This window comes from Oratosquilla oratoria, chromosome 8 (genome assembly GCF_046742065.1).
Source record: "Oratosquilla oratoria isolate Oo_2021 chromosome 8, ASM4674206v1, whole genome shotgun sequence".
Lineage (NCBI taxonomy): Eukaryota > Metazoa > Arthropoda > Malacostraca > Stomatopoda > Squillidae > Oratosquilla > Oratosquilla oratoria.
Window position 1 is genome coordinate 20,476,635 of NC_134784.1, and position 12,760 is coordinate 20,489,394.

The window sequence follows — 12,760 nt, forward strand, 5'->3', positions numbered from 1 at the left end:
GCACATGCGCATGTGCACGTTAGTGCTACATAAAGTGCTACATAAAGTTCCTAGTAACGTTTAACTTTTCTAAATATCTGGATGTCAATATTTTACCAATAATCTACATTTTAATATGTTACCATATACATTAGAAATATCTATCTGGAATATTCTAACATAGCTAGATCATTCTTTTGCTGCCTATATACACAAAACCTATGATAAAAAACAATTACAAATGACATTTTTTCACAACTAAATTTACTAGTTGATAATAACTCACCTGTTCATATATATCATCTATGTATGTATATATATGATGTAACTAATAGTTTTATAAAGTGAAGTACTATTATCAACAAGCAGATCAATAATGCCCGTGATATCATTGGTTGTATTGTCCATGGTGGGTCCATGGTAGGCCCTTTGGATCTAATGAAAAATCACACGAAAGTAATCACCATTTGCAGCAACACTGTAACGCTGGCGATTCCCCAACAAAGTTCACATAAGTAAAGTCTTTCAAATTTTGTCTGTTTACGCTTAATTCCGTCCTTTAGATGTTTGATGTGAATCCCTAGTTATATCTAGGATAAACTACTGGTATATAACATACTATACGAGGTAGAAAGGATAATTGCTTTATATAAGTAGAGGCATTTTTTACGTTTAAATGAATTTGCCTAGAGATATGATATCTAGACAATTTTGTACTTTCACAGAGGAGGAGTTATTCCTAGAACTTAATAAAATCACTTGGCGAAAGACGAAATCTCAGTAAAGGAATATTACCAAATAAGGGGTCATTATGTAAAGATAAAACATTGAAAGTTTTTAGATTTGAATTCCGTTTCCCTCTTTGTCGTTGATATACAATTTCATTTTTTTGAGTTCAAGTAATTGAATGGAAGCATTTTCCTTCCCCCAAAACTGTGACTTGAATTCCTTACAAAGACGCTCTCAATTTCATTAGCTTCCTCGACTTACTTCTCGTGAATTCAATTCAGTTTTACGAATTCGTTTACATATCGGATATTGTTTCCAAAAGACATTATTCCTCAAAACTCATTTTTTCTTTATCTTTTTAACTTTCTAATAATTCTACATTTCTAGGAAGTGCTACTATAGAAGCAAACTTATTAAAATGAAAGTTATTCATCCAAAGCTAGAAATAGTTACTTTGAATTATGATTTTTGCTGCACTATGATGGATGTTGGAAGCTGGTACAGAAAAAAAATACTATTCTTATTTATTTAAGATTGAGGTCAAGCATTACCTTATGTACCAAATTTCAAAATCTCTAAAAATCAAAATAAAACAGTTATAGTCAATGACAGCTATATTGCTACAGCTATACATGCGCTGTTCAACACAAGTGATCGTTTTATACTGAATGATATTGTAATGCATAACACACGCACTTGCCCCCACACACACACACGCACACAACCACACACAAACACACACACACACACACACACACACACACACACACACACACACACACACACACACACACACACACACACACACAACCACACACAACCACACACACACACACACACACACACACACACACACACACACACACACACACACACACACACACACACACACACACACACACACACACACACACACACACACACACACACACACACACACACACACACACACACACACACACACACACACACACACACACACACACACACACACAGTGCCTGTGATTACAAATAAAAGAAGTGCAACCAAAAAACGAAAAGTCGAGCCAAGACAACGAATTCTCAATGAAGTTCCACGCGTTTGGTACAGCCTACCCTCCATCATACTATCTAATGTTACCTCATTAGCCAACAAAATGGAAGAAGTGATTGAATTAGTGCGCTCCACAGGCTGTGATGTGATGGCAATTACGGAAGCGTGGCAAATAATTCCCGAAGTGTGTAATATAGAAAATTTTGTACTTTTTCACCATCTCAGAGTAAACCGCAGAGGCGGTGGTGTGGCATTGTATTGTCGAGCTGACCTCAACCCCTTACACCTTAGGGTTGACATACCAGAGGGAGTCGAGGCTTTATGGGTCAAACTCACCCCCCGCTTCCATCCCCGCCACACCGCCTCTATTATAATGTGCGTCATATACCACCCTCCTCGTGCCAACACTGCCCTTCTCCTCAACGATCACATCATTGAAACTGCTGACTCCCTCCGCTTAAGGTTTCCTGCTGCCAAATTAGTTGTGTGCGGGGACTTTAATCGTCTGGACACTAGTGATATTTTACACCATTTAAATCTCAAGCAGGTAGTGACCTTTCCCACCCACGACCAAACAACCCTTGACCTAATTATGACTGACATGGCGCAACTGTACTCTACCCCCAGACCTCTCCCCCCCATCGGTAAGAGCACGCACCTCACCATCCAATGGTCCCCAGCCCCTAGTGCAGCCATTCACAGGATTAAAGTAACCAGACAGCACCGCCCTATGCCTGATTCCGCCATGAGGGAATTTGGCAGGTGGATAGTGGAACATCCCTGGCCAGAGGTTCTCAACGTTGAAGACGTGGAGACCAAGTGGACAAATTACTCCACCACCACAATTGAGGCCTTTCACCACTTCTTCCCTGTAAAGGATTTCTCTGTCCATCACTCTGACGCTCCTTGGATGACACCACATATCAAACGTCTCATCAAACAACGCAACAAGGCATTTTACACCGACCGAGCCCAGTTCAGGTTCCTGAGGAATAAGGTCATCAGAGAGATCATTACCGCCAAATCCTCTTACTACCCAAACAAATTGCAACACCTCAAACAGCAACGCAATAACACTCAGTGGTTCAGCAAGATCAGGGCTCTCTGTGGCCTGCAGGGTAACAAGACCCCCCACCTCCCTTGCATCTCGCACCTGTCACCTGACCTAGCAGCCCAGGAGATCAACTCCCACTTCGCCTCTATCTGTCAGACATTACCCCCTCTCGACCCTTCCCGCCTACCTGCCTACCTCCCTTCCCCCTCACCCCCCATTCAAGTTCAAGTTTCCGACGTAGCTACTAAGCTGGGTAAACTCAAACAAAATAGATCCACAACCCCCTCTGACCTTCCTATTAAAATCTACAAGGAATTTGCCCCTGAACTTGCCCTCCCACTCTCCTCCATAATTAATGCCTCTTTAAGCCAAAACACCTGCCCCAGCGACTGGAAAATATCATATGTTACTCCCATCCCCAAAACCCTCAGCCCACAATCACTAAGTGACCTTAGGCCCATCGCCATCACCCCTATCCCAAGCCTTATATGTGAAGATTTGGTTTTTTAACTCCGTTTACAGCAACATAAAACACTCAATAGATGCACAACAATTTGGCAACATGAAATCCTCCTCTACCACTCACTGTCTCATTGACCTACTCAACTTCCTTCACAGCAACCTAGACAAGCGTAACACATCCCTAGCTGTTACCTTTGTAGACTTCAGGAAGGCCATAGACCTTGTTGACCACAAAGTTGTTCTCTCCAAAGCCATCCAACTGGGGATCCAGCCCCACCTAATAGCATGGCTGGCAGATTTCCTCATCGGACGACGGCAGGCGGTCAGGTACCAAGGGTCAACTTCTCCCCTCCTCCCTTTAACTTGTGGGGTCCCCCAGGGTACCAAAATGGGTCCCCTATGCTTCCTCATCCTTATCAACGACGCCCTCATGGACACTCCTCACAGATGGAAGTACGTGGATGACAGCACCGTAGGCATCCCCATCAACACCAGGCGGCCTGATTACGCACCACTACAAAACACCCTGAACAAGCTCATGATGTGGACGGAAAACAACAACGTCACAATCAACACCAACAAGACCGTAGTGATGCACTTTTGTACCTCCACCCAAGCAGTACCTCCCCCACAACTTTCATTGGGCCCCCACCCCCTCCAATTGGTGCAATCCACCAAGATCTTGGGCATCACACTCGATGCTCAATTAAATTGGAACCAACATATCACCAATATAGTCAGGACAGCGTCTTACAAACTGTATATGCTGAGTAGGTTAAAATCACTAGGAACACCTACATCTGAGCTACAGGAGGTCTACAAAACTTTCATACTCCCCACCCTCATGTACGCCTCACCAGCCTGGTGCAGCTCACTTACCCTCACACAGAGACAAAAGCTGGAGAGGGTACAAAAGAGAGCGTGCAGGATCATCCTGGGCGTGGAGTACAGCAGCTACGACCATGCTCTTACCACCCTTACTCTATCTAGGGTGTCCCAGCTGCACGGGGAGGCACTAAGGAAATTTGGGGAAAGCCTGCTTTCCCACCCTAGACACCGTCACCTCCTCCCTCCTGATGCTCCACCAACTCGCCACGCCACTAGACACATAAATAGACTCATACCAATCAAAGCGCCAAGGACAGACCGCTACAAAAACAGTGCTATCCCATCTATTGTGCACATAATTAACTCATTGTAAAATTGCTCCATGTATATATTCCAAGTTTTATATCTTTAATCAACTTTTCCAATGTAATATTGTCAGTGTACCACTGTAATAGAAATAAACCTTTTATTATTATTATTATTATTATTATTTACACACACACACACACACACACACACAAATGCACATACATATCTCTGTCTCTCTCTCTCTGTGTGTCTCTATTTCTGTAATCTCTCTCTCTCTCTCTCTCTGTGTGTCTCTATTTCTGTAATCTCTCTCTCTCTCTCTCTCTCTCTCTCTCTCTCTCTCTCTCTCTCTCTCTCTCTCTATCTATCTATCCATCTCTCTCTCTCTCTCTCTCTCTCTCTCTCTCTCTCTCTCTCTCTCTCTCTCTCTCTCTCTCTCTCTCTCGCTCTCTCGCTCGCTCTCTATCTCTCTGAGAACTCATCTGGGAAAGTAATATCTGTCAATGAAATATAAAAACGGTGATGGTAGATGTGACGTTGAAGTACGAGAGACTGGGAGAAGTGAGGAGCTCTAAGTAAATAGGGTCAGGTGCATAAGCGAATGAGGGAGATGAGGTGAAGCCGGATTATAGAGTAAGGAACGGGGTAAGCTGGGAGTATTTAAGCTGTTGTTTTATTTATTTGTCCACACTCTGAAGAAGTCCTTCTAGAACAAAACATCAGTAATAAAACTCCAATGGTTTTTGGGAGTTTACCTTACCACTCTTCCACTCAGAGTAAGAAAAGTAAATGTATACTATGAATAGAAAGTGTTATGAGAAATAAGTATCTAAGGATTGAATCTAAGAGATGATTATTCGAGTGATTATGCCCAAGACACTGTATGAAGGGGCGACTCTAAGATTGAAGAAGACTTAAAAAATAAATCTTAAATATGTTTGAGATTAATTGTTAAAGAATTATGATTGATGTTACAAGAACAGTAGAGGACAGGATCCGGGGAGAAGAAGCTGAAAGAGAGCTGGCAGATTCTTCATGAAAATGCTGATATGGTTTATGCATATGGAAATAGCGAGTGAAGAAACAGACTTGCAAAATGTGTGGAAACTAAAAGTGGACAAAATGAACTTGAAGGGAAGTTCAGGAAAGGTTGGATAAATGGGGCGTGGGGGATATTGCTGGCAAGAGGAATGTCTGTGTGGAAATGTGAGCGCGCGAGTGTATATATATATATATATATATATATGTATATATATATATATATGTATATATATATATATATATATAAATATATATATATATATATATGTGTGTGTGTGTGTGTGTGTGTGTGTGTGTGTGTGTGTGTGTGTGTGTGTGTGTGTGTGTGTGTGTGTGTGTGTGCGTGCGTGTGTGTGTGTGTGCGTGTGTGTGTGTGTGTGTGTGTTTGTGTGTGTGTGCCCATATAACGAGCCTGGGAGCTCTCCCCATCGCGCTTATCTTTGGAGTTTTGGATGGAATTTTGATGAGCTTCATAAAACAACAAAATTGTCTTTCCCAGAGAGCTCTAGAATATGCTTAAATTTCTGTGTGTGTGTGTGTGTGTGTGTGTGTGTGTGTGTGTGTGTGTGTGTGTGTGTGTGTGTGTGTGTGTGTGTGTGTGTGTGTGTGTGTGTGTGTGTGTGTGTGTGTGTGTGTGTGTGTGTGTGTGTGTGTGTGTGTGTGTGTGTGTGTGTGTGTGTGTGTGTGTGTGTGTGTGTATGTGTGTGTGTGTGTGTGTGTGGGTGGGTGTGGGTGTGTAGGTGTGTGTAGGTGTGTGTTATATATTGGAGAAATTGTTTTATTGAGAAAAGATAGGGCTACTACTCTATATCCAATGTCACCAATTACTCCTTCGCTAATAAAATGAAATTATTAGGTAAAAAATAATAAAACTTTTAGTGACAGGATTGTCTTACACCATTCGTACAAAAACTGTACAAGAATTATCATCTTAGAAACTTTTTTTAATAGAAAATTGCAATCTTAATTTGCGTCACAAAAATATCCGAAGTCCTGTACGGCCTTCCCACTACCCAGCCAGATAAATATTGCGCGTGTTCGTATGTGTGTTCAGCTTGTGGAGCAAACTGAGCATCAACGTATATGTTGGTGATCCAATAACTTTTTTTTTTTTTTTTTTTTTTTTTTTTACAATTTTACAATTATTTGTTTTCCAGAACATATAGTTACGGTTTCTTTTACCTAATTATTCTAATTTTTTATACGTATAGAGAAGGGGGAGGGGATGAGAAAATGAATAATATTAAAAAAATATTTTTTTCCCATTGAGAGGGGTTTGCAATGTGATTTTGTAATATTCGTATTTGGAAAAAGTATATTTTTTCTATTATCCGATGATTTTTACATACTTATGCTGCCATTAAACATTATGCAACATCATCTTCTATACAATAACATAAGCCAATTATTGGAATTTTTTTTACTAGTTCTTGTTTTGATTTTGGCTTTGTTCATTAGCATCGTTTTTTGCAGGATCAATACAAAATTGACGATGATGTATGGTATCTACGTTATTTGGTTTTTGGACTCGTGTATATATATGACGCATATCTTTAGTATCGTTTCTTGCAGGATCAATATGAAATTGACGATGATGTGTGGTATCTACGTTATTCGATTTTTGGACTTGTGTATATACATGATGTATATCTTCAGTATCATTTCTTGCATGATCAATACTTTTTCCACCTTACAAGGGAGGTAGCCAAAAAACAAAGGCATAAAAACCACTCCCACCTATTCCATCTCCAACATACTCCACTCCCCTCCACCCTCTTCCCTCCCTCTTATCTTGGCACCTCCTGGATGACGGGTCATACCTGCATCAGTGTTGCTGGATACGTCATACTACATATAAACATGCAAAAATACATACGCGTGCCAATCTACACACGTACACTGCATATGACCATTATAATCATTATAATTCACATAGACCTAGATATCTCACATGGACCCAAAACTCTAACAACAAATTCGATAGTGATGACTTTCTGGGAATAAAGGATATACGTTTGGGTGAAATGAGGCCAATTTTGGAATGGATTTGAAATTTTCTTTCGTCAGCAAATAGCGCAAAGAAGCATAGGTTTGTGGCACAGTTCATAATGGTCGCAATATTCCTTTCCAGGAATTCCTTCTTGCAAATTCTCCTCCAGTTCCTCTGGAGAACCCTGGGGAGGGAGAGAGGGAGGAAATATCCTTCACGCAAAACTTAATAACTTGGTTGTGATAAAAGAAGATTTTTTCTTATTTTTTAAGATTTAAATCTACGTTTTAATGGTAATAGTCGTTAAGGCCTTGACATGGGTTCAGTATCTGCTGCATCGCGTCACTTAGGGACACACACATACAAAGCTGTTTGCATAACATAAGAATAAAGGAGACTGCAAGAGACCATAAGGCCTACACTAGGCACACCCACATCCACCCCCCCACACAGGCACATATGCACACGCATACACACTCTCTCTATATTTCTCTCTCTCTCTTTCTTTTATTTCTCTTTTTCTCTCTCCCTCTCACTCTCCCTTTCTCTCAATCCCCCCGCTCTCTCTCTCTCTCTCTCTCTCTCTCTCTCTCTCTCTCTCTCTCTCTCTCTCTCTCTCTCTCTCTCTCTCTCTCTCTCTCTCTCTCTCTCTTTCTCTCTATCTATCTATCTATCTATCTATCTATCTCTATCTATCTATCTATCTATCTATCTGCCTATCTATCTATCTATCTATCTATCTATCTATCTGTCTATCTATCTATCTATCTATCTATCTATCTATCTTTTTATCTCCCTCTCACTCTCTGTCTGATTGTCTGTCTGTCTGTCTGTCTGTCTGTCTGTCTGTCTGTCTGTCTGTCTGTCTGTCTGTCTGTCTGTCTGTCTGTCTGTCTGTCTGTCTCTCTCTCTCTCTCTCTCTCTCTCTCTCTCTCTCTCTCTCTCTCTCTCTCTCTCTCTCTCTCTCTCTCTCTCTCTCTCTCTCTCTCTCTCTCTCTGGATAAAGTGCTGATTGCATATTTCTTGAGCAGTCGGTAGTTTAGGGAATTTAATAAAACATCTACGGAGTCACGCCACATTCTTTTATGAATGTAGGTAAAATTATATATAAAAATTCTAATAACTTTTGACACTATTATCTCTCCTTTCTACTGTCTATCTATATAACAAAAGTTCTCCCACCTCCTCAATTATAAGAGAGGTAGCCAGTCAAGGAATTTAACCACCCTTCGCCCATCCTCACTGGCATTAGTTACCCATTAGTTTGTACTTCCTCTGAGCTACTTGTGGACGAAGAGTTACCACGGTCTCCCTTTCACTGCCCTGTTTAGAGGCTATGCAGCAAGGCACAGTACATCCTCAGCGGATCCAGCTGCTTCGTTTACACTACGAGAGCTTCTCTAGTCGTACCTTTGTGTGAAAATAGAGAAGACTAGGAGAAATCCCTTTTGCAGAGTCAATTTATCGTCCATTCACAACTATTCTCCACTCACAGCTAAACTTTGCCTTCTCACTTCTCTGCACGACAGACATTCCCCTTTTACTCAAGGCCCTCCTAACTTTATCCATTTATTTTATTCTTGGTATTACCTTAAATGAATTGACACCATCCATCTTTACCTTCTACACCTCTTTTGGTAATCTTTGCTCACTCTTTCTTTACACGTTCCCATCCCAATGTACTCTCATCAGCTTTATCTGCTAACTTCCTTTCCAATCCCCCTGTTCTCCTCATTTTTTCGTGTGTGTGTGTGTGTGTATGTGTGTGTGTCTGTGTATGTGTGTGTGTGTGTGTGTGTGTTTGTGTGTGTGTGTTTGTGTGTGTGTGTGTGTGTATGTGCGCGTGTGTGTGCGTGTGTGCGTGCGTGTGTACGTGAATGCATTGAGCCTTGTCAGGAGCCAGTAGACTTCCCTCGGGCAATAAGACTTTTCCCTTGTGAATGACAGAGGAAAAAGATTCGATTTATTTTCTGATACAATGAGGATGTCCTTGAGATGAATACAATGGTCTGGCATCGGGTAAGATGAAAAGAACATGCCATTTGCAACAGGAGAGGATATATTTATTTTTTCTCACAAGTTTTGCATAGATTTCATGGCTTAGAGGAATGTTCTTTTATATTTCTCTTATGGCAAATGTCATGTGATATTAATCAGCTTTGTGGCGATTGGTCTTTAACTTAAATGGAGCTTCGATTGTATATACGGTGGTCGGCACAAGTAAAGTGATATTAACTAAAACACTTCATTAATTATTGGATTTATATGATTAGGCCTATTAACGCTGCCTTAAGGTCATATAATACAGATTATTTATTAAGATAAGTTACTGTTACTACAAGCATGAAGTACTTACTCCATACAAAGTTCAAATGATTTCCTTACATTGAGACAGTATCTTTCTTTATTTGTTTCTTTTCTATGTGGTATAAGGCAGATAATCTAATTAGATTTGCTCTAGTAATAGTTGAGATACAAATTTTCAAGTTTAGTCTACCAGTGAAGGATAGTTGAAAATGTTAGGTTACTGGAAGCAAAAGGTTTTTGTCAATTAAAGAAAATAGGATACTTTGTTGGAAATTATATTAATTGGAAAGGTAAAGGAATTGAGTTTTCGTGGCCTTAAATGTGACATAAAAGTCATAAGAAAATAAGAGTGGAGGAGACTGCAGGAGACCATAAGGCCTAAATTAGTTAGTTCCATGTCCCTTACCACCCTCACTACATGGTTACTAAGTCTATTTCATTCGGTAACCATTTTGTTGGTAAATCAGTTCTTGCTTACCTGTTTTTTATATCTAAGTTTGTCCAACATAGATATATTATAACGAGTACTGACCTCCTGTCTTAATATCATAACCTTGTCTGCATCACCCTTGTTAAAGCCTTTTACCTGTCATCCAGGAGGTGCCAAGATAAGAGGGAGGGAGGAGGGTGTAGGGGAGTGGCTACCCCCCGTATAGGGGGAAAAAGCCTTTGGTATATGTATGTATGTATGTATGTATGTATGTATGTATGTATGTATGTATGTATGTATGTATGTATGTATGTATGTATGTATGTAAATAAGTAAACAAAAGGAGCCTAGACCAAGAGGTGCTGTTACCTTTGCCTTGTGAACTTGGGCTGCTGAGAAAGGTAACAGTCACTGCTGGAAATCAAAACTAAGTGCGGGAATCGAACCAATAACTAAACATATGCGAGGCTAGTAGGCTTCCAATTACGCCACCAACGCACTACGTAATCTATGAGTAGGAGGCAAAGTAGAAGAGGTTAGAAAAGAACCCTGTGGGACGCCAGAAGTTATAGACACGAGGGAAGAGCTGTGATAGTCTACAATACTTGTATATATACATATATATATATATGTACGATATATATATATATATATATATGCATATATATATATACATATATATATATGTATATATATACATATATATACATATATATATATATATATATATATATACATACATATATATACATATAAACGCCAAGAGGCGTTTAACTACGACCGAAATTATCACCTTTGCCCTATGTGATCGGGCTACCAGGATAATCAAGGTTCTGCGGAAGATAGAACGTGGTTGTAACCAACCCTCCACACAAAACTATAGAAATGAAAATATGTAATTAAAGAAAATTAATTTGAACAACCAGTGTACAGTTGGTTTTGAGTGGACGTGTCATACTTTAAGCGTCAATCAAAGTCATTTTACAACACTTATAAACGCAAACCCTACCTGAGCCTTCCGTCCTACTGCAGTACACACTTTATACTTCGGGGACTAAAAAAAAATGGATTACTAAAGCGTTGGCTGCGAAGTATTACATCCAACGACTGCATCTTCTATTTTGACGGACATTAGATTTCACCAACCGGAAAATAGTTCACGAGGTAACTTTTTTGGTTGACGTAATTAAAAAGCTGCAGCGTGCCAGTCGAGGCGAATGTTTATCCCCGCAGTGAAAATATCTCCGCCCCGGACTTAATTAGCAAACATATGAGAAATAAAAATAAGATTCAACCACTGACGTTCCACTGACGGGGGGTGCTCGTACTATACATTAAATTTTCAAATGAACTTCTTGGCTATTAACCTGTCTTTTGCCTTTTGGAATAATCTCTTGTTGAGCGAATGGAGTACAGAAACAGAAGCTGAAAGGAAGGAATGAAATGAGATGAACAATTTCTGTGTTGTCATTAGTGCCAAGGAAAGATAGTTACAAAGAATTACAAAGGAGAAACACGTCGACAGGAGACCTTTTGGTCCATAACTACTCGTAGGTCGGATGCGAAAAAATTATGATAATGATAAATAAATACATAAACAAATAAAAAGTTATAACAGCATAGATAATAACCGAAAAAGATAAATACATAGGTATAGTTAAATAATAAACAAACAGAAAAATAGTAAATAATAATAAATTGACAGATAAATGATAATAATAAATTGAAATTAAACAAATGATAATAAACAGACGTGAACTTAGATTCACGTGTCTTATATTTTTTTCCATGAAACACCCAAAGCAATGTTTATGTTTCAGGAACCCTACATAAAAAATATCATGTATATTTATTAGTCTTATATATATCAATCTCTATTTTTCTTTCATAAAATCAAGACTCTAGTTAAAATGATCTTTTTGGAGACTGGTTTAAGAAAATAATTAACTGTACTAAGCTTATTATCAATGCAAAAGTATGGGTATAAAAACTAAGTACAAAAATATGTTAAAAAATGCCTTTTCCAAAATCTAATCATACGTATCACTTCTCCTCGTTGAAGCCTAACGCCCTCTCGCGAAACTAGATTATGCTTAGGAGGTTCATACGGTGGGCTGTGTATACTTGTGTCTCGAACTTATCTCATAATCAGCGTTTATAGATATTGGAATACTTATAGGTGACCACTTTGAATGGATCTATCTATCAATATACAAAGGATTTCCTCCTCCTAATAAGGGAGAAAGCCTAGTCGAGACACTCCCACCCAGTCCACTCCCACCCAGTCCACTCCCACCCAGTCCACTCTCACCCAGTCCACTCCCACCTAGTCCACTCCCACCCAGTCCACTCCCACTCAGTCCACTCCCACCCAGTCCACTCCCACCCAATCCACTCCCACCCATTCCACTCCCACCCAATCCACTCCCACCCAGTCCACTCCCACTCAGTCCACTCACACCCAGTTCACTTCCAAACCAATCCACTCCCACCCAGTCCACTTCCACCCAGTCCACTCCCACCCAGTCCACTCCCACCCAGTCCACTCCCACCCAGTCCACTCCCACCCAATCCACTCCCACCCAGTCCACTCCCACC